At 37.5% G+C, this 24,991-nt stretch overlaps 1 pseudogene; it reads right to left on the bottom strand.

Annotated features, from left to right (window-relative positions):
• Nucleotides 1-3,604: 3,604 nt before the first annotated feature.
• Nucleotides 3,605-16,748, bottom strand: LOC136843047 (uncharacterized; annotated as a pseudogene).
• Nucleotides 16,749-24,991: the final 8,243 nt, after the last annotated feature.

Genomic DNA, 24,991 nt, shown 5'->3' with positions numbered 1-24,991 from the left:
ACACGTACGTGCGTTGCTTTTGGGTGCATATGTGCGTGTGAGTAAAATATGTACGTGTGTGTGTGTGTGTATGTGTAGAGCGGTTGCATTTGCTTGAGTGACATTTTCTGCTTGGACAAAGGGGGAAGTGTGCATCCAGCAGTTTTTACCTTTGGAGACAGAGCGAGTCTCTGGAGGGTGTGGTGCTAAGCATTTTTTCTATAGGCGTCATCAGGCCTGGGTTGAGGATTGAGGGGGTAGTAGGGAGGGGGAGTTGCTGCTCGCAGAGGGTGGAAGGCGAATTTCTCTCTCTCTCTCTCTCTCTCTCTCTCTCTCTCTCTCTCTCTCTCTCTCTCTGTGCTTGAGAGGCGATTCCCATGTTTTTTTTTTATGTCCTTTCGTAGCTTGGCCTTGGAAGAAGTGAGCTTGATCCCTTTGTCTGACTAAAGAGAAATCAGCTGTGCACGTAAACAGCACTTGTTTTTTTTTTTTTGTTCTCCATGGGACTTGGGCTTTTAATTGCAAGGGTTAGCTAATTTTGAAATTAATCTTTGGAATATAGTTTGATGATGGGTTTAATTCATTAGGAATTTATTTAAGGGGTTACTTAATAGTAGATTTAGTTTTTGGGTTTATGTAATTTTGAATTTAATTAAGGGTTTAGTTTTCTTTTTTTTTTAAATTTTATGGTGGGTTTTGTAAACTTTTGATTTAATTGTTTGTTTCGGGAGCTTTGAATTTGATTGTGAGTTTAATTAACCTGGGATTTAATGATGGGTTCTAATTAATACCTTTCTTTTGAGTTTCGGGGATTAGTTGTAGAGTAAAGGGATTTAATATTGTAGTTTTGTGTTGTACGGGAATTCTGTTAAGGGAAATTGTTTTGCCCTCGGTTTTTGTTTTGGTAAAGGGTGTACTTTCATGGGACCTTGGGAATTTTTGCATTTGTGATTAGTCAAGAATAAGTTTGTGAATTTAAGTACAAATATGAGGGGAGGAAGTAGTGATCAGAGACTCCTTAGAGCAGCCTATGGTTGTGTAGGACGCGGAAATCCAGTCTGCGGTCCGAAGAATTTTGTTACAAGTCAGAATAGCCCAAGATTGATGGGTGGCTTGAGTTCTAGGATCCCACGGGGTCGTTGCTTTAACTGTAATATACAGGGTCACATTAAGAGATTTTGCCGTGTTAAGTATTGTGGCAGTTGTAAGAGTTATGATCATCCTTGGCGGTCTTGCCCGTCTCAGAGACAGTATAACAGGCCCGCATTCCAGAATTTTGGTAGTCCAGATAAGGAAGTACTTCACGCGAATTGTTCAAGGGGATCTGGTAATCGTCAGACATTGTCGAAAGACCGGTCATTTGTAAAGGAAAATTGGATGGGAGTCTCTTGGGATATTGGACTTTTGAGAGAACCCACAGGGTCGAAGCCTGTTGTAATTGGGTCGGTACAGGGAATAAATGTAAGGGTCTTTCTAGATACAGGTGCCTCTATTAACCTGATGAACGTAGAATTGTTCAGATCGATGTTTCCCGATCAGCCTTTGTGTCCTGTGAAAGAAACGGTATGCGATGTTCAAGCAAATAAACTGCAAGTTTTAGGGGGCTTGGACGTAGATTTATAAGGTTGTCCAAAAATACGATGACAGAACAATGAGACTGATTTGACAAAAAAAAATATATCATACACAACTTCCTTAAAAGGACCGCGGCCTTATCTGGATGAAGGCCTGGTGCATAAAGGGCATATGTGTGACCTGGGTCAACCAATTATACATATACAAATATACAACATTGAGAAACAAAATCTAAGGCATGGTATATGACCTGCCAGACAAATGTTACAATAAATAATAATAAGTTATTAATGCCGACTGGCCTTATTTTTACATAATTCAACAGCAGAACACTTCCGATGACTGCGACCCGACGACCTCGGGTCGCGGAGCCCTCCAAGGTGAAGGCTGGAAGGTCCCTTATAGAAAACGGAGCGGAGGAGAACGAGTTTCAGGGGAGACCTTACAGATTTATCCCTCAGGGGTAGATCTTTGATGGAACCATTTCTAGTTATAAGGGGATGCGCTTTGGGAAATACATTGCTGCTGGGACATCCGGCATGTCGGAGACGAAGGATATCGGTTCATTTAGGGGTTTCCGGTATAACTGTGGGGGTGCCTGGTGTGTTTGTGCCGTATGAGGGGGCAGATGTGAGTGTAATGAGTGAGAATGTCTCGGGAGTACATGAGGGTCCGGGGCGCAAATTCCTGAAGTCTGGATGGAAATAGACCCTCTCGGATATTAGAACCAATCAGAGCGTGATTTGTAGCGGTGACGTCGTGAGACTCCGCCCCCCCTAGCGCTACCACGTATACGCTTTTCTTAATTCTTGCAGAAGGACCAGTTATATTAATCTTATATAATAGGTTTAATAATGGTAAATATAGTTATTATAGATGTATACAGAAAATATGTATCAACTATGTTGTACCAGCTAATATTTACGCTGGCGCTTATGCATCATAAGTTACTGAGATATGCAAGGCATATGGGACCATTGCTCAATGAAACACGCAGAAAGCCATGCCCATGGCAGTCAGCCGCTTCATTACATAATAATTCCTGCAGAAGCACCAGTTTTGAGAATATAATCTTGTGAGAGGTTAGGTTATAATATTGGTAAATATAATTATTAAAAAAAGTACCGAGATACGCAAGGCATATGGCTGGCAACATTGCTCAATGAAACACACCAGAAGGGCTATGATCCCATGTCAATCAGCTGTTTCGTTACGTAATACCTCACCCGTTGAAAAATGACTTAACTACTTATATTGGCCTCGACAAGAGAACTATGATCCCCTGGCAATCAGCTGTTTCGTTACGTAATACTTCACCCTTTGAAAAAATGACTCATATTGGCCTCGACACTTAGGCATTTAGCACATGAAGTAGGCTGACAGTTTAAAATTTTTGTTACTTTGAATTTTATTTGGAATCATTGTACCCTTCAAAATGCACAAATTTTGCCCTGTTGATCATATATATTTCTTCTGCAAGTTGATTTGTTCTTTGCTGCTTATATACATATATATTTTCTATTGTTGTTTTGTAGTTTTGACTCAGTGTTTTTGAAATGTACATATTTAGTCAGGTTAGGCTAGAATACGGATGTTAATTCATGTTCGGAAGTATACATGGTGTGAGACAGGAAATATAGACCTTTATTTTAGTTGCTAGGGTAAATCTATGTTGCAATAAAAAAAAGCATATTCTTTTAATAATATCCAACGGAAATGAGTAGCAAATTCATTCTAGTCAAGAAAAATATACCAGAAAAAATTTTCAATTTGCACAGATGTGTAATAAAGCACAAATTTACGCTGTGTATTACAACCAAGGCCATGCTCAGGTTTTGTTGTGCAGATATCTTAAACTATGCAAAATTTTTGCTTTGCTTATATTATACATATTACCATTGCAGCCTCGGATACCAAAAAGCTTTCCTTTGCTGATATTTCATTGTAAATTTTAAAATCAACTGCATAGCTTGGAATATAAGGAAAAAAAATTTTTTTGTAAAAGATTATTTTATACAAAAGTTTATTTTATACAAAAGATTACTCACATTGTACATCATACAAAGTTGATTGACTCCAAACTGCACAGTTCCATTGTCAACCAGATACAATAAAAATGGAATAATTCATGTCTTAAGAGCTATAATAAATACATAAAATTAATACGTTGCCTTAACACTAATCAAAAACTATTGTGAAGTGTGAGAAATATGAATTCGAAAATAGGTTTCCTATTTTCCATTTGAATCAAATATATGCCAATAAAAAAATACATAAATATCACTATTTTTCACTTAATGATTTGTGCCATGAGATTTGCCATTGGCCACGTTGCAGGAAATGTTGTGAGCCAAATTACGGGGACGTTTAGGTTGTGAAGACACAGCACATGTCGCATGACGGCCTTTACACAGCGGTGCAGCTCCCCTTGGCTGCCAGTTGAGCGTCTTGCGATGGAGGTTGGCTGACAAGGTATCTTACCTCGCCCAGCTCCACCATTCCTTATTGCACTTCCAGTGCAATGCAGCAAACTATTCAACTGGTTTGCGGTTTTTACGGAATCCAGACGCCTGAGGAACTTCTTCAGTGCTAGGTCTGTATTGCTATTTCCATAGCGCGCACTGACTCTAACTATGGCATCTGCAACATCATGTGATATTTTCCTAGAGGCAAAATCATCATCATCTGAAGATGACATTGTCTCTGTTCTAGAAATTGGATCCTGTGGCTCCTCTTCCATACCCAGATTTTCTGTCTTCTCACTAACAATTTCTTTTATCTCTGCCTTGCCAGTGATCTCAAAGCCGCCATCCTCATTCAACTTTCTAAAAAATGCCACATCAGCGACCTTCTCTTGGCCAACAGCCAAAACTGCTAATCGATGGCGACTTTCACTGTTACTTAAAAATTGCTGGGGCACAGCTGTCATGCTAAACTCGGCACATCCAATTTGGTGCTTGCAAATAGCACCAGTTTGGCCTTGCATGCAAGAGCACAGTCCAATTTCAAGGTCTACATCATATTTTATGGTTGGATCAGATTCGCTCTGTACTTTATATTTAGAATTGCCAACCAATTCAACGCTGTCTAATGCATCCTTGGTCGAGATTATTGGCTTTACATGCCGCCTACTCAAGGCCACATCGACCAATCGTTGCCTCATGTATACATCGAAAATCTCGACCATAAACATCAGTAGCTGGGCCGTGTTGTATGCCTTGCATCTGAAAAAAAAAATGAAGAAGCAATCCAAACTGTTTGATAAAGTAAAACTAAAACTAGGGCAGTCTGTTACAAAAATTAATGCAGTTTAACCTGAACTTTTGCCAGCATAGTTTTAAATATATACAGAATTTTTTTTCTTAAATTTTGCCAGCATGGGTTTAAATATGTCCCTTTTGCCTCTCTTTCAAGGTAAGACATTTCCATAAAAAATGACTTTCTACACTTACTGACAAATCATGTTTGCCAGATCAATCAATACAATTAACTGCAAAACATCCAGAGACCTTTGACCCATAGTATTTTCATTGCAGTATAGAGGTTTTTAATTAAACTGGAGCAACTCTCAGCTATTTGGATACCACTTGTTCTTTCCTGTTCCTTTCAATATGCATACTATTGAGCAGTTTTTCAAAATTTTTATGCCAATATAATTTTTTTTATTATTATTATTATTATTATTATGTAGTGTCTAAAACACGCACACACACATACATACATATATATATATATATATATATATATATATATATATATATATATATATATATATATATATATATATATATATAGAGAGAGAGAGAGAGAGAGAGAGAGAGAGAGAGAGAGAGAGAGAGAGAGAGAGAGAGAGAGAGAGATACACACACACTCTACTAAGATCAGAGCCCACCAATTTCAGCAAGAGGTCATGGCAACTATCAAGGCAGTGTCATCACTTGCTTAGTGGGAGAACTTCAGTTTTGTGAAATTTCATAGCAATAACATCCACCCAACTCCAACCCACCCTCAGCAACTCTCAAGGAAAGTAAAAAGTAGCATCAGTTAAACACATATGCAGACTCATTAAGTATCAGTATATGTACTTTCTTAAATGATGTAATGACAAATATTACCTGTATAATGTGCTTATGAATCCTTACTTGCTGAGAACAATATCCTTGATTATGCACATTGCTGACTCGTAGAAATTCATCTGTCATTAGTTGTCCTATTATATTCCTGATTTCTGTATCCATTCCTTGTTGTAATTGTACAATTTCTAAATCTAAATCTACCACTTGACAGCTAAAACAAAAAGTATTAGTGGTAATATATTACTCTGTTTCTTCTTGGGCTCTGGATAATGCATCTGCTAGTGTATTAAATTTTCCTGGGATATATCTGAATTCTGGTGTAAATTCTAGCACACTAATGAACCATCTATTGAACTTCATGTTATTTGTAAAAGTTCTCTTCTTAAACAAATCACAAATTGGTTTGTGATCAGTAAGTATATTGACTTTATGTCCTAAAATTATGTGTCTTAATTTCCTTAGACCCCTGTATAATGCTAAACACACTCTTTCTATTGTGCTATAATTTCTCTCTGCAGCATTCAAAACTCTACTGGCATAATATACTGCTCTCATTCTTGTTTTGCCCTTTTGTAATAATACAGCCCCTAGCCCGGTACTTGAGGCATCACAGGCTAAGTAAAAGTCTTTGGAGAAATCTGGGTAGACTAGTACGGGATTTCTGGTCATTTTACTCTTTAATGTTTGGAAAGCTGTCTCTTGTTCTTTATTCCATTCATATTTGACATCTTTCTTTGTTAATTCTGTTAATGGTTTGGCTATTGTAGCAAAGCCTTTAATGAAAGGTCTATAGTAGCCTACCATTCCTAGGAATCTTCTCAATGCTTTCAAATTGGTAGGAGCTGGATATTCAACTATTGCCTTTATCTTGCCTGCTTGCATTCGCAGACCATATTCACTAATTACATGTCCTAAATATTCCAAAGATTTCATTAAGAATTGATATTTCTTTAATTTGATTTTTAATCCTGCTCTTCTTAATCTTTCCATAACTATTTCTAATGTTTTGAGGTGACTTTCTAAATCTTTGCTAAAAATGATAACATCATCTAAGTAAACTGCAACATTTTTTATATCCCTTAGTATTTGAAGCATTAATCTAACAAACGTTAAAGGAGCCGAAGTGAGTCCAAATGGCATGACTTCAAATTGCAAGTGTTCCTTGTGTGTGCTGAAGGCTGTGAATGGTTTCGACTCTTCGTCTGAAGGTACTTGCCAGTATCCACTAAGTAAATCTAAAGATGAAAATATCCTTGCACCTCCTAATTGAGCTAACATATCTTGAATCACTGGCATTGGCATTCTATCTGGGATGGTGTTGGAATTTAACTTTCTATAATCTATCACAAGTCTCCAATTTCCATCTTTCTTTGGAACAAGTAGTAATGGAGAACTATATGGAGATTTAGAAGGAATGACTACCCCATCTTTCTTCATTTCTTCAATCAAATTATCAACTGTGGGTCTTTGGCTTATTGGTAATCTATAATTAGGAATAAAGAATTGTTTTGTTCCATCATCTAATACAATTTTATGTCTTAGGACATTTGTTCTACCTAATTTATCTCCTTCTATTGCTATTACATCTCTGTATTTTTCTAATACTTGAATTAATCTATCTTTGGTTTCTGGGAAATTTGTTTTATTCACTTCTTTGCTTAATTCAGATGTTTGACCAGTTACAGAGAAAAATGCTTCCTCTTCTAATGTTAGTAATGGATTGTTAATAGGTATTCCTTTACAAAAGACAATGCCTGCATATAGTGTTAGTTTGTTATCTGAGTAGTTCTGGACATAAACTTCACAAGTATCACCCTTCATGTGGACTAAAGAATTATCCATTCTGACAAATTCTGGTAACTCTTCATTTAGTAAAAGAACGTCTTTAACTCCTATCTCTTCTTTTCCCCTTAGATGTATTTTTGTTAAACACTTTGGATGCAAAATTACCTGTCTGTTTAGTATAAATTGTACTTTATTATCATCAGCAGTGCTTACACAACATACTTCCTCATCTTCTGTTTCTGCAAAGTAACAATGTTCTGCATCTATACTAGTGTCTTCAGTTACTGCTATTATATCATTTATATCTACTTTATTTATTTTGTTTAACAACAGTACCTCATTTACTAATTTCCCTTCATTATCACAACTGATTACTACATTGCTATAATATTCTGTATTTATCTCTATATATTTATCATCACACATGTCTTGTTCCTCGTCATATTCAGAATATTGGGGATCACCTTTATTTATTTCTGGGTCACTTCCTTTGTTGGAAAGTATTAATTCTGGATGCACACATCTTAAATTTCTAGTCTGTAATTGTGGAAATTCCTCCTTTCCATTACCATTCAATTTAATTTGATTGTTCTCTTGATGATAAGTTATTTTCTGTATGTCTTTCTCGCTTGTTGAAGTCGTCTCAGACAATTTGATCAGATTTGGGTGAAACTTTTCTTCTTCAAGCGTAAAGCATACGCTCTTTTTATTATCTTGTGTAAGGTTAATTCTTCCTTCTCGGCAATTCAGTATAATTCCACATTTCTTCATTAATTTATATGAGAACAACACCTGTGCGGGAAAGAATCTGTCTTCTAGAACTATAAAACTTTTAACAGTTTTATGTGACGAAAGGTCTACTTCTAAGTTCACATTTCCTAAACTTTTAATCTGTTTACCCGCTACTCCTTTTATTATTTTGCTTTGACCCTGAATTAGCGTTTCTTTAGCGCTTAAGTAATTTGTTAATGTGTGTTTATCAATTATGCTTACAGTACTACCTGAATCCATAAGGACAGTGCATAATTTATTCTGTATTGGAATTTTAATGATAGGTAAATCCTTTCTGATTATTTCTTCTTCATCCATGGAAAATACAACTTTACTCTGCAGTGTGGATAGTGCGGATGAACCTTCACTTTTCCTTTTTGCTAATTCTTCTACTCTTAATTTATCTTCTTGAAGGGACTTTCTTGTGGTATTCTGTGTAGGGATAAATTGTCATTGATTTGAAGACTTATTTGATGGTGAGCGGTTACTACTTAATTCAACTATTTCTTTATTTCCTTCTTGTGTTTTAAACCAGCAATTCTTTGTTAAATGTCCTACTTTCTTACAAACAGTGCAGATTCTAGGTTTTCTACACTCATTTGTAAAATGATTTGTATACCCGCAGTTTTCACAGGCTGTCTTTGGTCTCGCCCCTTGAGCGGAATAGTTCACTTGGGTTGAAGTGTTTGTGTTTGAGTTTGAGTTTTGACCATATCTATAAGGTTTGTGTGGTCCACTCTTTGTTAGATTGTTTCTTCCCCTTTGATCTGGATTCCATTTTCTTTTAGTATTTTGGGCATATTTCCCTTGGAAGGTATTGGGTCTATTTCCTACTTGTCTGGAATTATCATAGAATTTATTATTCATTTTAAAATTAGGATGATTATTTTTGACTTTCCTTTCATTTTGTGCTTCTGTTGTTCCTACGAATTCCTTGGATAGATTTATCTCTTTCCTTTGGATTTCTTCTCTCATTGTCTTCAATGTTTGAAGGCTTGTTTTCTTGGGATCAAGTTTTATTTTTCTGAAAGCCTTCTTTTCCTCTTCTCCAAGAATATTATATATGGTTCCAAATGACACGTAATTTAATACATGTCGTAGCTCAACTAAGTTATGGGCACTAGCCCCAAACTGATCCTTGTCTCCTACAGTAATACCTGTCTCCATTAAGTCTTCGGTTATTTTCTCTATTGCATTCTCCACGCTTGCGTACAAATTAGCAATTGTTTTATATTGTGGGTTAAGAAATCTAGTTAGGTTATATAAACCGTCAGTCTTATTTACTGGTTCCCAGAGTGATAAACAAATTTCTTTAAATTTTACACAGTTATTAAGTTTGCTAAAACTTGTGGAATTCAAAGTTTTATGTGTGTCTCCATGTTCTGAGCTGACGAGCAACAAGGCTTCATTTATTTTAGCTCTTTCATCTGTTATTCCCCCTGAAAATATACGACTGTCTGCATCTGCTAGCCAATGATTTACAGTACAGGATTCGAGTCTGCTTTTGTCAGGATTGGAATCATCCACCTGCCCACAGAAGCGTGTGGCGGTTGTTATGACGGCCGCCTGGTTCATGTTATAAATTTGTAAGGTGCGAGTATTATTAGTATTGTTACTATTACTATTATTGTTATTAGTATTAGAATGACTAACACTAATTTGGTTCTGGTTATTTGTGTTATTATTGTTAGTATTTCCTTGCACTACAGCGGAGTGGGAATTTAGTCTTGAAATTCAACTTCGTCTAATTGCGGTGTTCAGTAATTCTTCAAACGCTCGTTGCATGTCCACACACAAAAAAATTATTCACTCAGAGTACATCAATCATAAAAAAAATTTGTTATATTGTACCAAAATTAAAACAATTTGTCAAATTGTCACAAAAAAAATTAAATTTTCTATTGAGTTCAAGTGCACAATTAAAACCTTTTTCAATACACAAAATAAATTCTTATATGAAATTGGGCATCATATCATCAAAATTCATCATAATAAGTACACCAAATTATATATATAACTTCTCAAATAATCATCACCAACTGAGTGAAGGAAAAAAAAATAACTAATTCCCTATGTAAATTATTTACTAAATAATTAATTATCATAGAGAGTAATGCTGGTATTTATGCAAAAAGAATTTTATTCACTAGAGAGAGTTTTCTTAATTTTCAATCTTATAGCAAGATGCGAAAAAAATATATCTTCACTTATTTATTAAGAGAGAGAGCGGACAGTAATTTCATTTATCGCCAACTTACTGTGTTGTTTTGCTGATATCGTGATATCGCTAATTGTTGTGCCTTCCGCGGTGAGTGCTTCGCCGCCTTATCCGCGTAGGCGATGTTTTTCGCTGTAGTTTTCCGCCTTCGGAATCTTGTTGAAAGTGTTTTTATTTCTTCAGATATATTTTGGTCATCGTCGTAAAAAATCTAAGTTTGTTTTGTAGAATTTCGTTTCACTGTAACTTAAATAATTACACTGATAATTTCATTCATGTTCGTTTGTTTCGTCTCGCCTTCTGGATCCAAGTAAGCTGTCACCATTTGTTGTGGGTTATCTTTCCCTTTTTATCTTCTTTGTTATATGTTTGTATGGATTTTTAGTCTTTTTCTTCTTACCTTGGTTTCTTTTCGATGTGTCCTTCAGATCGCTTTACGGATGATGTGCTATCTTCTGTAGTTAGTTATTTTAAGTATTGATATCTCTCAGAAAGGCGTATAGAGACGAGATCGGTAATTTCTTCACTTTAATTAGTATATAGTATTATAAGGATCAGTACAAAATTAACAAGTTACAATGATAGAAAACGAATCACTCTTGACTCAGTCTATATGGGGAACACTGAAGCGAGGGGAGACATACTCTCCCTTGAAGGACACAGTTATAAACTCTTCCCTCCTCGTCGGTCTCTAACTCGTTGAACCCCTCGAAAACTTATCTGCAATCTCCACCTCCTTCTAGCTTTATTGGAAGGATTAATCAGCAAGGCCTCCCCTTCAAGTAGCTGATTGGAAGGACTGTAGTGGGTGTGATTCAAATCTCTCCTTAGAGGACTTGATTGGAGGTGATCTTAGGAGGGTGTGTGAAAGACCCCTCCCAAACATAATTGATTGGAGGTTAAAGAAGTACATCACTTGGGCCAGCCCCCAAATTCCTGGAACTTCCACGAAAACGCCTCCCTGAGAAGGCGGTGCTATAGAACCAGCTGCTGTAATCATTTAGGCTGTGCTGACTCATGACTTTGTTAGCTTAATCGTGAGGCCATTATTTCTCACTTTTACGACTGTTTTTATGGCTTCAACACGATATACTGCACATGGTTCATGTAAACACCCAGCCTCGATCAGCGTATTGATAACACGATACAACAACAGCTTTTGGGCATTATCACTGTGTTCTTTGCCTCTCTCTTTATTCTTATTTCTCTCTCTCTCTCTCTCTCTCTCTCTCTCTCTCTCTCTCTCTCTCTCTCTCTCTCTCTCTCTCTCTCTTTTCTATCTAATTTCCCTATCTATTCTACACCACAACACTCGTAACAATGTACCAGCTCGAAAAGCAATTGCCCAATCTTCCTTCCTTTCAACCAAGGATGCCACATAACTGAAAGTTAAGAAAATATGCTCATTAAAACAAGATTTAAATATGTCAAAAGGAAATTAAAATGATTAATTAAACAGCAGGACATACAACATTGCAATTTGAAAAGTAAACTTAGTGATAGAATCAATTTTCTTTTCAATTCTGTTCAACTCTTCATTCAAAAGGATCAAAGACCTTGGATTTCATACCAACTTGTTGAATTATAAACAATGGTGACTGACTTTACACTTTAATGAACTATAAAAAAAGGACATTTATAGGGACAGATAGCTGAAGCAATAGTGCACTGAATGCTTCTAAAACTGGGCTATTTCACATTACCCTTTGAAAATAGGATATGTAGCCATGAGAGAACAGGTTTGGAGAGATTGCCACACCTTATTAAACTCTGCTTTTGAACTAGCATAAACAAGACTTTTCATGGCAGCCATAAGGTCTTGACGATTATCCTTTTGAATACTATGTTTAGAATCCAATAGCCAACGCCATACCTGCTGAAGCAGGTGGAAAATACATAGGAAACGGTTTGCTGTGTTCCAAGTTGCAGCTAGACTTTTTCTTTCAGCTTCACAGTTGTCAGTCATGAATGACTGTGGAGCTCCTCTGCCATAGAAAGCACATTCACCTAGCATCTACTTAATCATACCAAAGCCTGCCAGGCACAAAACAGAACGTTAAATATAATTTATAGAAAATATTATTACTGGTATGGATGTTAACAAACAGAATTATAAATTAAATCATCATATTTGCCTAGCTGGGCACAAATACCTTCTTACTAAATGCATTTACACATTGTACTGTATATGTGTAAAACATTGTGCAAATACTTCATTAAATTTTGTTTACCAAAGAAGAGTAAGGAAAAAAAGTAGACTAACAAAATTCTTGGAGGTGACTGTGCTTGGCACCAGGAAAGTAGTATCACTTAAAGAGGAATACAAATTAAATTTTTGCTTAGGAAAATATATATTGTGTGTACTGAGCTTCCATACCATCAAAGCAAAGTCAACAATTAGAAAAGATTTTTCAAGAGGTTAGGCGAGTTCTGAGTGAAGGTAGGAATCTAGTGATAGAATACCTGTAGTAGTTAGAATGAAGTGCAGTATTAGGATGAAAGTATGGAGCAGACCCATATGCAATACAATAAGTCATAAGTGGCTCCCCCCAAAATCCCAGGGTCTCGTGAGTGAGCATGGATTTTGTATTTGAAAGCATGCTATTTAGTCATAAAAATTTTCCCAACATGCCTCTGAAAAAGTTAACATACGCAAAAATAAAATAAAGAATAAAATCATTCATGTAAACTACAAACCTGTGGTCAATGTTACTTGATCTTGACATGATGTGAACAACACAGCCAAAGGAACAGCACCAGCTGGTCCTGCACAAATAAAAGGTATGACAGCTGTGTTCAGTTGGTCTACAGATCCTGTGGCATCTACAGAAACAACTTCCGAGGCTTCTCTTAGATGTTCATGAACCCTCTTCATGAAGGGAGTTACCAAAACCACACAGAATCGTTCATCGTTGTGCTAAACTTTAATCTGTACTTCTGGGTTATCAGCTGCATACTTGTGGCTAAGATTATCATTTTAAAATAATAGTAACTACAGTAACATCATTACTGCATTGTCCTAGTATACACTGCAATCACTGATCCGGTGATCAAGGAAATCACATTTTGAGGCCCCCAAACATGAATATTATTGAAGAACTACTTACATTTCAATCATAGTACTGAGTCAATGAATTTTATTGTATATTAATAACATTTTTAGTTAGTCTATTCGGGAGTAATACCGAATTAAAAGCACAAAAATTCATGAATGCATGCAAGGCAAATCTTTTTGAAGTAGCCAATTATGTAAATAAATCATTAGTTATGCCATTTGCAGTTTTAGATGGTAAAAGGCAGTTAATTTACTTTCATATATATCGACACTACAAATTTTGAAAAAGGGCAGCCCTCAAAATTGTGATATCAGCCTTAAGCATATGTCTTAGGAAGTACAGTACTTAATTTGTTCACGACTTCCAAGGGAAAGAGCTGTTGCATGTGTGCCGGTAGTGAGAAATTCTGAAAAAAGGACATGAATTATGGGATAACATTATACATCAGTAAACACAAACAGACTATAATTTCTACATTCCTATAAAGGCCTATATTCACTATAGTGACATTATCAGCAGAGTTAACGTTACTTGTTCAGTATAATCAATATAAAATTACCACGTGAAATTTTACATACAATATATAATTTGTGACATTGAGGTTTTCTAGCTGAATTTAATTCCACTAGATAATTATTATAGTAGAATTCTTTTTACAAAAACTTTGAAACAGGTAAATACAAGAACATTACACTAAGTTTGACTGCATTTCAAGAAAAGTGTTATTTTACCTTGCTCAAAGTATCTCTCGAATGTATCTCGGGTGCTTGATGTTACTCTCAGTTGATTAAGAGCATCTGCAGAATCAAGGGGATGATTATGCCACCCATGGATTTCAGTAAAACATGGAAAAGACTCCATAAGCTTGTCCCTTTTAAGGGGCTGCTTATGAATGCTCCTAATTGTGGCATCGACGAAAACTTCACAACTGAGAATGAAATAAATAAATATAATTAGCATATATATTATATACATAAATAATGCTGCATATTTTATGGCACAAAGTTTTAATAAATATACAAGCAGAGAGAACCGTGTGCGTCTCTATAAACCACTAAGAGCAATCTTAAAAATAGAATTCACATATCTACTCACAACTGCAGTTATTGAATGTCAATTATGCTAAAAAAAAAAAAAAAAAAAAACTTCTTGTGCATCGGGGAAGAGTTCATGAGTTCATGCTTAGAAGGAATTGGCTTACCCAAACAACCAGTTCAACTTCCTCAAAGGGGGTCTAGCCCCCTATGTTAAGGTAGGGCATTATAGGTGTCTCCTATCATTAGGTGGGGGGGAGCGGGGGAGCCCCTGAGGTTAAGTGGTTTAGATAGTCTATAAATAGGTCAGGCTAGCTAGGCCTAGTTCCTTTTACACCCAATTACTAATTAGACCCATTTTTGTTTTAGCGACTGAAGGGCTGGATATTTGGAGCTTGAAAGAAATGCATCCAAATGGCATAGGCTACCCTTAGGTTCACCACAATTTGTCCTAGCAGTGTGTCACAAATTTGGAATTTTGGTCCTGGGGGACAATATGGATGCCCTATTTATCCTATTTTAGCAATCAATTAGGAGGGTGCAGGGGTCTGCTCCACTCAAATCTAGTTTCAGTAAGCATAAAATTATATAATTTTAAAGCCTTAGTTCCTGTGGACTGAGTACCAAACTTATGGGCTGCCCGAGGACGACTGAAAATTGCCATATTTCAGCACTTTGGTAGGTAAAACGTTATCAAGATTGTGCGGCCTTCTGGAATTCCGAAGTAAGAAGTAGCCTAGGCCAGGCAGGTCCCAATGTACAAGTAACAGATGTTCCAAAAATGATCGTTGAAAAAGTAATGTCACCCTGCAGAGGCTGGGGTCAATGTGTCTATAACGAGTATTGTTTCTTAGGTAGTCAAGCAATAGCCTAGGCTAGCTGTGTCCATAGGTAAAGTAGTGTAGACCACCGAACGGTTGTAGCCCCTTGTATGCAGTGTAGGGGGTCAGCTTGTATGTAAGGTAGGATGGATGGATTATGGAATTTAGGGCATAGCCCAAGCACTGGGACCTATAAGATCATTCAGCGCTGAAATGAAAGTATGGCTAGATGGAAAAATGAGAAATGAAATGAAAATGATAAACTGATGACAATCCTGCACTTGAACAGGACTGTACATCAGCAAAGGCCATTTTACTCTCCCCCCAGCATTCCGATCATCCAAAGTTATGAAAGATCGTTTTGGCCAGGGTGCCGTATGTACGGTAGGGAGTAAGCGCATATGTATTTGTTTGTTTGTATGGTGTTTTTACGTTGCATAGAACCAGTGTTTATTCAGCAACAGGAGCTTGTATGTATGGTAGGGGGTTAGCCACACAGCCATTTTCATGAATTTCCTTGTGTTAGGCTAATTGCGTTCATCTCTGTTTCCCCCCACCCAAAAAACCTGGTTTCCCAACAGGGATCCCCTTACCTTTTTACGAAAATTACGACAGAAACTCCGATTTTTGCCCTTTAGCCTATTCTGTCTGTGTTCCCCCACCCAGGTTTCCTGAAAAGGTCCCCCTTACTGTTTGTAGGTATAGGCTTTTGTATAATATTTTACTGCATGTTTTCGAAAATGAATCCACTCCCAAACATACATTTTTCGGGTGTAGCTATTTTTGGCTATACATAGGTCACGCAAGCTTTGTAAAGTTTTACCCTTTGGTCTTGGGTAAGGCGTGCCTCTTACGTGTAAGCCTATTCAGGTATGGCCTAAGACCCTAAGACTAGGTTTTAGGTTAGACTTCTTAAATATGAATGAGTAAAATTACATGGAAAAATACTACTTACCCAGTAACAGTCTTCTTCACACCTTTGTGTTTGAATTTGTTGCTGTGATGGCAGAGTAATTTTTGACGAAATAATTTCTTCACTCCAACAGGGTACAGTTTATAGGAGTTGAAACACATACAATTCTTGATGTTGAATATTTCTCTCCACTTGTCGAAATCTTCCCTTGGTTTAGCATTAGTTCGTAAGCACACGAAATCTTGATTTTTCTGCAAAATAATATTATGGAAGCCACTCCCTTCACAATCTAGCAACTCGGGATTTCTTGTACACTCCATAGTGACTAAAGTACAAGTAACACACAACGAAAACAACAGACTAGGAGGACTATAGACTACAGACTCAATCAATTTGACAGAAGTTAAAGAACAGGAACAGCACATGCAGTTTGTTTACATTGAGCAATGGTGCCATATACCTTGCGTGCTCAGACTCTCGGTACCTTTTTATAATAATAAGCGCCAGCGTAAATGCTAGCTGGTACAGCATAGTTGATACATATATTCTGTATGCATCTGTAATAACTAATATATTTACCAATATTATAACGTATTATATATATAAGGTTAATATTTTCAAAACTGGTGCTTTTGCAAGAATTAAGAAAAGTTTATAGGTGGTAACACTAGGAGGGCGGAGTCTCACAACGTCACCGCTCCAAAACACGCTCTGATTGTTTCTGATATCCGAGAGGGTCTATTTCCGTCCAGACTTCAGGAATATGCATCCGGGGCTGAATGATGAACATGTGTCGGGGGGATGAGAAGCACTATAAGGGAGTTTTAACTGATGATGTGGTGTTTGGTCCAGGTATGGTTGCGATGGTGAAAGTGCGAGTGAAAGGGGTCCGTAAGTCCAGACAGATGTGTGTGGATGAATGCAGTGAGAAGTTGAAGGGAGTTTAGTGTATGAGTTCTGTAAATAATGTAACGAGTTCAGGGGAAACTTGGGTGGAGTTGCTAAACTGTAACGATACAGTTTGTAATTACCAGAAGGGTACTTATGCAATCAATTTCGTTGACTGGGTCGATGAAGATAATTCAGTGAACATTGTCGGGGATTTTTGTTCTTTTTCAGAGGCAGATTTACAAGCTAGAAGGCAAGTTTTTAGAGATCAGTTAGCTAATGCCGATTACAAAGAATATGCTGAGGGTGTAGAAGATGTTTTAGCATAGTTTGCGGACATAGTCGCACTCAAAGGGGATAAGTTAGGATTAACGAATGTGTTAGAACACAAGGTTCAGTTGGAGGACAAGACTAAGCATATTTTTATTCCTTCATATATGATTCCTTTCAAGATTAGGGAACAAGTAGAACAAGAAGTTAATAAGTGGGAAGAAGAAGGTATTGTTAGGCCTAGCTCATCACCCTTCAATTTTCCATTGCTCGCAGTCCCCAAGAAAGATGACTCAGTCAGAGTTTGTGTAGACTTTAGGAAATTGAATGAGAAAACCATTCCTGATCGCTACCCTGTGGCGTGTTTGCCAGATTTTTTTTATGAGGTAGGCGGAAAGTGCATTTATTTGTCAATTGATCTAATGCAAGGGTACCTACCTGCAGGTTCTGCTGAGTGAGGAGAGTCGAAAGTACACGGCCTTCTCTTTGCCGAAGGGTCATTATGAGTTCACACGAATGCCATTTGGTTTGACAGGCAGTCCGATGACTTTTACTAGGTTGATGAATATGGTTTTGCATGGCATGTTAGGGAATAAAGTCCATATCTACATGGATGATATCTTAGTTGCCACTGACTCAGTAGAGGAGCATCTAGAAGTTCTTAGGGAAGTTTTCAGAAGACTTAGGTTAGCTGGTTTGAAGATAAAGTTAGCTAAGTGTAATTTTCTCAAGAAGCAGATAGTATATTTAGGGCATGTCATTTCTAAAGAGGGTGTCAGAGTAAATGATGGTAAGGTTAAGGCAATTGTAGAGTTTGCTTCACCCAAGACTAAGAAGCAGGTTCGGTTGTTTTTAAGCATGGCGAGATTTTTCCATAGATTTGTGAAGGGTTTCTCTGTTCTGGCGTCTCCTTTGACAGATGTTCTGAGGGATGATGTGCAATTTGTTTGGTGAGAGGGACAGCAAGTAGCATTTCAGACAATCAAAGATACTTTAACAAATCTCCCAGTGTTGAAGTTTCCGGATTTAGAACGTCCATTCACGTTAGCAACAGATGCGAGTAATAATGGGATAGGCGGCTGCCTTATGCAGAAGTTCGATGGAAAACTCCACCGGATTGCGTTTTACAGTAGGAAGTTTAAGACACGAGGTAGTAATGAGCATCTCATGTCGGTGGTCGACAAGGAGGCATTTGCCGTGGTATCAGCTCTTGTGCATTTCAAGATGCTTCTTATGGGTAATCAAGTAGAGGTTTTGACGGATCATAAGCCATTGGTGGATCTTTTTAATAAGCCGGATCTTTCTCCCAAAAGAGCCCGATGGTATCTGACAATCTGGGATTTTGATGCTAAAATAAAGGATATAGAGGGTAGATAAAATGTTGTAGCAGACGCCCTTAGTAGAAGTTTTTCTGACGAGCAAGGTACTCATGTATGTTATGTATCGGGAGATAGCATAGATTGGGATATTAGTCTGGTAGAAAAACAACAGGATGAAGATGAGATTTTGAGAGATGCAAAAGCATTTCTGAGAGGGGAATTTGTTAGGAAGGGTTATAAGCTGCCTTTTGCAGGACTTGAACTAGAGGGTAATTTGTTAGTTAGGAAGATTAGATACAGGCTGAGAAATAGTGAAGATAAGGGCGATACGACGCAAATAGTTGTTCCTACGAGTTTAGTACCTATGGTGTTAGATATTGTTCACAGTAGGTCTAGCAGTCCTCATCTAGGGATTGAGAAGACGTATCAGAACGTACGAGGACAATTCTTTTGGAAAAATATGTCCAAGGAAATAGAAGACTTTGTCAGAAGTTGTTTAGTCTTGCAAACTGGGGTCACTCCCGATTCCTACCAGACCCGCGGCAAGAGTCCACATGGACATCTTGAGTAATTTCTGTGAATCTGATTATGGCCATAGGCACCTGTTGGTGGTCGTTGACGAGTTAACTAGGTTCGTAGAGATTTTCCCGTTGAGGCATAAAACAGCGGAAGAGGTGACAGTTGCATTTTTTCATGGGTATATTTGCAGATACGGAGCACCAGAGGTTTTGATTACAGATAACGGTCGTGAATTTGTAAATCGTACGATGCAATGTCTTGCGGACGTAATGGGGATTAAAAAGGTTAATATTATTCCACATAGACCGGAAGCGAATGGCTTGTGCGAATGAGCAAATAGAAAGGTCATTGAAGCTCTTAGAATGACCGTGGGAGGTAATGACCCAAATTGGGACCGCTATCTTCCACAGGTTCAGCATAGCATTAATGCTATGGCTAGCGATACCATTTGATCTATTGCCCATTCCAACAGGTGACGATACTGTAAAGTCGCCGATTTCAACTGCGAAAGAGAGATATGCGCGCCTTGCTAAGAATCTTGAGATGAAAACGCGAGACATGGTAGATAGGAGTAATGCAAAGCCAGATAGAGTCAAAATGGCTGTTGGAGATAGGGTTTATATGAAGATAAATGTCAGGAATTAGCTAAACTATAAGCTGGGTCCTAAGTTTGAAATTCCGTTCCGTGTTGTTGAAGCAAAGAAGGGGAATAGATTTGTTGTTCTGGATGAAAACACTGGTGTGTTACGATTGACACATATTTCTAAGATCAAAAAGTTGGGTTAAGGGGTATTAGCATGGATGCATTCCTGGGTTGTATTGTTATGATAATGGGTATGTTACAGGTTTTTTTCCTTTCGGGTTTTAATGGGCTGTAAATGGGCATGACTTGTAGTTTGTTGTAATTGGGGAGGACGTTAGTCGGTAGAGTTATACAGATCTTTAGTAGTTCGGGTTCATTATGATTCTGATGTAAGCTGCAGTACTTAGGAAAATTGTGTGCAGAATACCGTAGAGTTTTGTAGATATATGAATTTGAGTTTTTTTTTTTATGGATTGCATCTGCGGTTAGGGACTTCATCGTTTGCATTTGGCGATAGTAATGGGTTACTTTGAGTTATTGGCTTGTATTCACATGACTTTGGGAATGGTGACGTGGACTAATTTCATAAGAGGTTAGACCTGTGTGATATTATGTAAGAATGTTATGATGTGTATTTGTCGTCTGATGCAATATCTTTTTACAGAATAACGGTTTGTTATTTAGGATTTTGTTTTGGGGAGGTATTTAGTATATCGGACCGAATGGGTCTGATCTTTTACAGGTTGGGATATGTCAGTTAGGGTTTAGGAGAGGTTTATGAAGTTTTTAATAGGGATATCGAATTTAGTTTTTGGGATTTTTCAGTTCTCTTTTAAAATTAAGAGAGCTGTGCCATGGGTAATTGTAGTTGTGAGGATCGTAGGAGCGATTGCCAACATGTCAATTGCTATTGTGCTGAGAATTAGTCGGGTATTGAGCAATATTTGCTAACCAGAGTAGAACCTTGATGTTTTTTACGAGATATGATACCTTTCAGATGCTTAGGATTGCTTTTCGTGAATTCAGTATATGGATAGGGTCTCGGGTAATTTTTTTTATTGGGTAGAGTTTTTATGAATAGTTCCTTAGAGTTAGTGTACATGATAGTGGGTTGACTGTGGAAATTCCAGGTAGCAATTTGGAATTGTTTCACATTGAGAACGTATGACCTTTGCACTAGTAGTCTTATTGGTTCAGTAATAATATGACACAGGGAATAGATGAGTCACTTTTTGATATGACTGTCGATATGACTGACTTACGAAAAACACCACTTCCTCTTAACGGAGCTGTTGGAATAGCTTCACTGTCCTCAGTGTATGAGAAAGCTGTCAAACGATCCAGGGCTTTGGAGAGATTTCGGGATGGACGTCTACATGTCGCTGGAGTTTCGGGGAGATGTTGGGTTGGCGCAAAGGATTCGCGAGTGCCACATTCAACATGGGCTTGTGCAGTCGCAAGCCATTCATCTTGGTCAGATCACTGGGAAATACCTTCACCGTTGGCGTGCGCAATCGCAGGCCATTCAGCGTGAGGCAGTACCAGGAATGCAATCACCTCAAGTGATGCGTTTCTTAAAAGAACTGATTGTGACATAATACCTGTGTTATGCTATACATATAAGTTTTGCATCTAGATCTTTCGATTAGACAGTTATCGTAACTAGGTGAGGACACCTAGTGGTGCGTGGACCGAGCTACTGTAACTGGTCACGAAGGTGACCTTTGAGAAGATGAGATCAGCTGTTCGAGGGATCATTTGACTATACTGTACACAGCATGTAAGAAAATGATGAGTGTCGTTCGCATACCACAAAAAGTCAACGTGCTCGGAGACCCTTGGTGACAAGACACGAGGAGCGGAAATGCGATTTCAGCAAAAGAACCTTCGAGAAGGTTGACCCTGTTATAAATCCGGATTTGAAGAAAACATTACAGTGGAGTGCGTGAGTACGTGTGTGACCAGGTGCCTCATGACGCCCTACATTGCAGGAGGCGTGTCTTACCGTACCTTGACCTTGAACGATGTTACGAGAGTGTGTTCATATGTGCGTTGACAAACCCATATAATGCGAATGAGTGGACAGTGGGATCCGTATTTCAGTGACATGATTGTGTGCTCGGGGTAACAAGGAAAACACCCAGATTGAAACTGTTTCCAGAGGACAATGGTGAAGTGAGTACTGCTCATAAACATTTTAAATTTTTTTCAGACTATGGGCAAAGACGTTCTCCCTGTTCCAGTGAAATCTTGTGTTTCTGCACTTTTTTTACATTTTCTGGTTTTTAATATAACGCTTGTTTTTTTACAGGTATTCCTTCCTCCCTCCTTCACGTTCCTCTTCAAGGAAGGGAGTAGTGTGACATTTAATGATGAAATGACCTGAACGTATTAATTGACCTTTTTATAATTTGAATGACAGATGAATTATTTCTGTATTTCCTTAAATAATTGGGTGACTATGATTTGGACCTTATTTTTTAGAAGAATTTCATAGTTATGTTGAATCATTCGATTTCATTCTTCGTAATTTTTTTGAAGTTATTTTCGTTTTTTTTTTTTGTCAATAAAGGTTTAGTTTTGTACCTAGTATCTCATTTCATAGACCTTAGAATTTAGCTAGGGCAAGGAATAACTTATGATGTCGGCTCAAGCTATCATACATTGTCTCAGGAAAAGCAAGATACCAACCTCTGTTCTTAAAACGGAGACCTAAATAAAGTATAGGCCTCAGAATCGGCCTTATTACACACACACACACACACACACACACACACACACATATATATATATGTGTGTGTGTGTGTGTATATGTATGTATGTATAATTATATATATATATATATATATATATATATATATATATATATATATATATATATATATATATATATATATATATATGTGTGTGTGTGTGTGTGTGTGTATGTATATATATATACATACACACACTGGCAGATCCTCACAATCACTAGCATCTGCTAGTTTCTTGTTAATAGTTCTGATGTAATTAATATTGAAGTTGTATAACTGGAGTAGTATGTACTGTGATCTTCATAATGCAGGTGGTTCATAGGTACCATACAAGGTTAATTAAATGCTTCATAAATTCTAAAGGTCAAGCAAGTTATATTTGAATTTGAAAAGGATTTCTTACCTGTACATTTCTTTTATAAAAAAAAAATATGTCCTTATAATCTATAAACATTTCGTTAATAGTGCTCAATCTCAACACATTTTATTTTATCAGAAAACATTAGTGTTCATCAATTTCCGTGGCCCGCCTTTGTGCGTCCCTTGCTTTTCCAGCAGCCATTCTTTGCTCCCTCTGTTCGTCAGTTTCCATCTCCCGAAGTGCCATTGGCGGTTCCGGACCATCACCAGTAATGCCTGCTATTGTTCCAAAACTACCTGCTGAGTTCATTTCGAAACGAAAATAACAAAGCTCAGCCAAAAATCTGCGACCTTTATTATATACCGTTGGTTCACTTAATGTTGAAAATTTCGGGCTAGTTAGGGTTGCATTTCTCTGGAGAAATCCAGAATCTGTCTTCAGAATCATTCCACCCATAATTCTCCCACCTATAGGAGAAACGCCCATAGGATTAAAACGTATTTTTGAAGACGTCTTAACGACTCCAGGATCCTTGAAGCTGTGTTCAGTTCCTAAACAGATTCCTGTTGGATCCGTTTACCTTCAAGAACGTGGGCTTCCCCCGAAGAAATCGTCGAAGCTTTTCGTCGGCAGGAAGGACCAGAAGCTTTTGGAATTCCCAGAAGCCTTTTGAATTAAGCTGCAAGAACGTGGGCTCCCCCCGTTCTTGCACAATACTAAATCACAGAGTTTTATGGAGAAGAAATCAGAGATGAAAGGCTTCGAAGAGCATGGAGATTGTCTTGAAGCCTTCGGAAGTCCCAGAAACCTCCAAAATTCCCAGAGGCTCCGGACACGCAAACAGAGGCAGAAAGGCAGCCAAGGAAATTAATATGTATATATATATATATATATATATATATATATATATATATATATATATATATATATATATATATATATATATATATATATATATATATATATATATATATATATATATATATAATTTGTATAATTATGCAGCAAACGAGCTGAGCTGACCATAATCACGGAGAAGCCACATAGGTCTAAGAAAACTATATCTAAAACCTAAATAACCCCCATTCCTTTGTTACCACATTGCAAAAAAGGACTGAAATAACGAGCGTAAAGCCCAGCCACAGGAGACAAATATGGAGGTTAAGGGATACAAAGGAAGGTGTAGAGTACAGGGTTTTACTCCTCAACCTGATGAATTATGACGAAAGCGAGAAGTAGAAGTAGGAGTCTTTTCTCAGTCAGTAGAGAAAGCGAGTGCCATTATAATATGCATATTGTATAGGCTTCGGTTTGGACGAACTACTACTGATGATGTGAAAATTATGCCCGAGCGCTTGATTCCAGTACCACCCAGCACTGACCCAGCCCAGATTTTTGTTGAACATTACTCTAGTCTCCGCAAGAGCAACAGTCGGAATGAGCTCGCCCGTATTATTCTCGACTATAAAGATGAAAAAGAAGGAAAAAAACCCTAAAAGCAAAAACAAAAATTGTTACCCACAAAGAAGCGTTGTGTTTATATGATCGCGTGCTTCTGAGTGGATATATTTGCTATGTCTTTAAATTGTATTGTTTGAAGAAGTGCCAGTGTCTATCTCTTCAGGTATGGTTAGCATTGTGCGTTTTATAGTGGCACTTGCTTTCTATACTGATTGAGAAAAAACTCCTACTTCTACTTTTCGCTTTCATCATAATTTATCAGGTTGCCGAGTAAAGCCCTATGCCTTACCACTTCCTTTGTATCCCCTGACTTCCATATCTGTCTCTTGTGGCTGAGCTTTACTATCCCTTTTGTGATTTCATCACTTTTTTGCCCGTGATCAATATATGTGTGAGGCAAGAATACAGGTGCCACTCATCAATATACGCGTTAGGCAAGAATACAGTTGCCACTTATCAATATACGTGTTAGGCAAGAATACAGTTGCCATTAATCAATATACGTGTTAGGCAAGGATACAGTTGCCACTTATCAATATATGTGTTAGGCAAGAATACAGTTGCCACTTATCAATATATGTGTTAGGCAAGAGTACAGTTGCCACTTAT

This window comes from Macrobrachium rosenbergii, chromosome 10 (assembly GCF_040412425.1).
Source record: "Macrobrachium rosenbergii isolate ZJJX-2024 chromosome 10, ASM4041242v1, whole genome shotgun sequence".
NCBI classification, from domain to species: domain Eukaryota; kingdom Metazoa; phylum Arthropoda; class Malacostraca; order Decapoda; family Palaemonidae; genus Macrobrachium; species Macrobrachium rosenbergii.
This window is presented reverse-complemented; position numbering and strand designations above follow the sequence as displayed.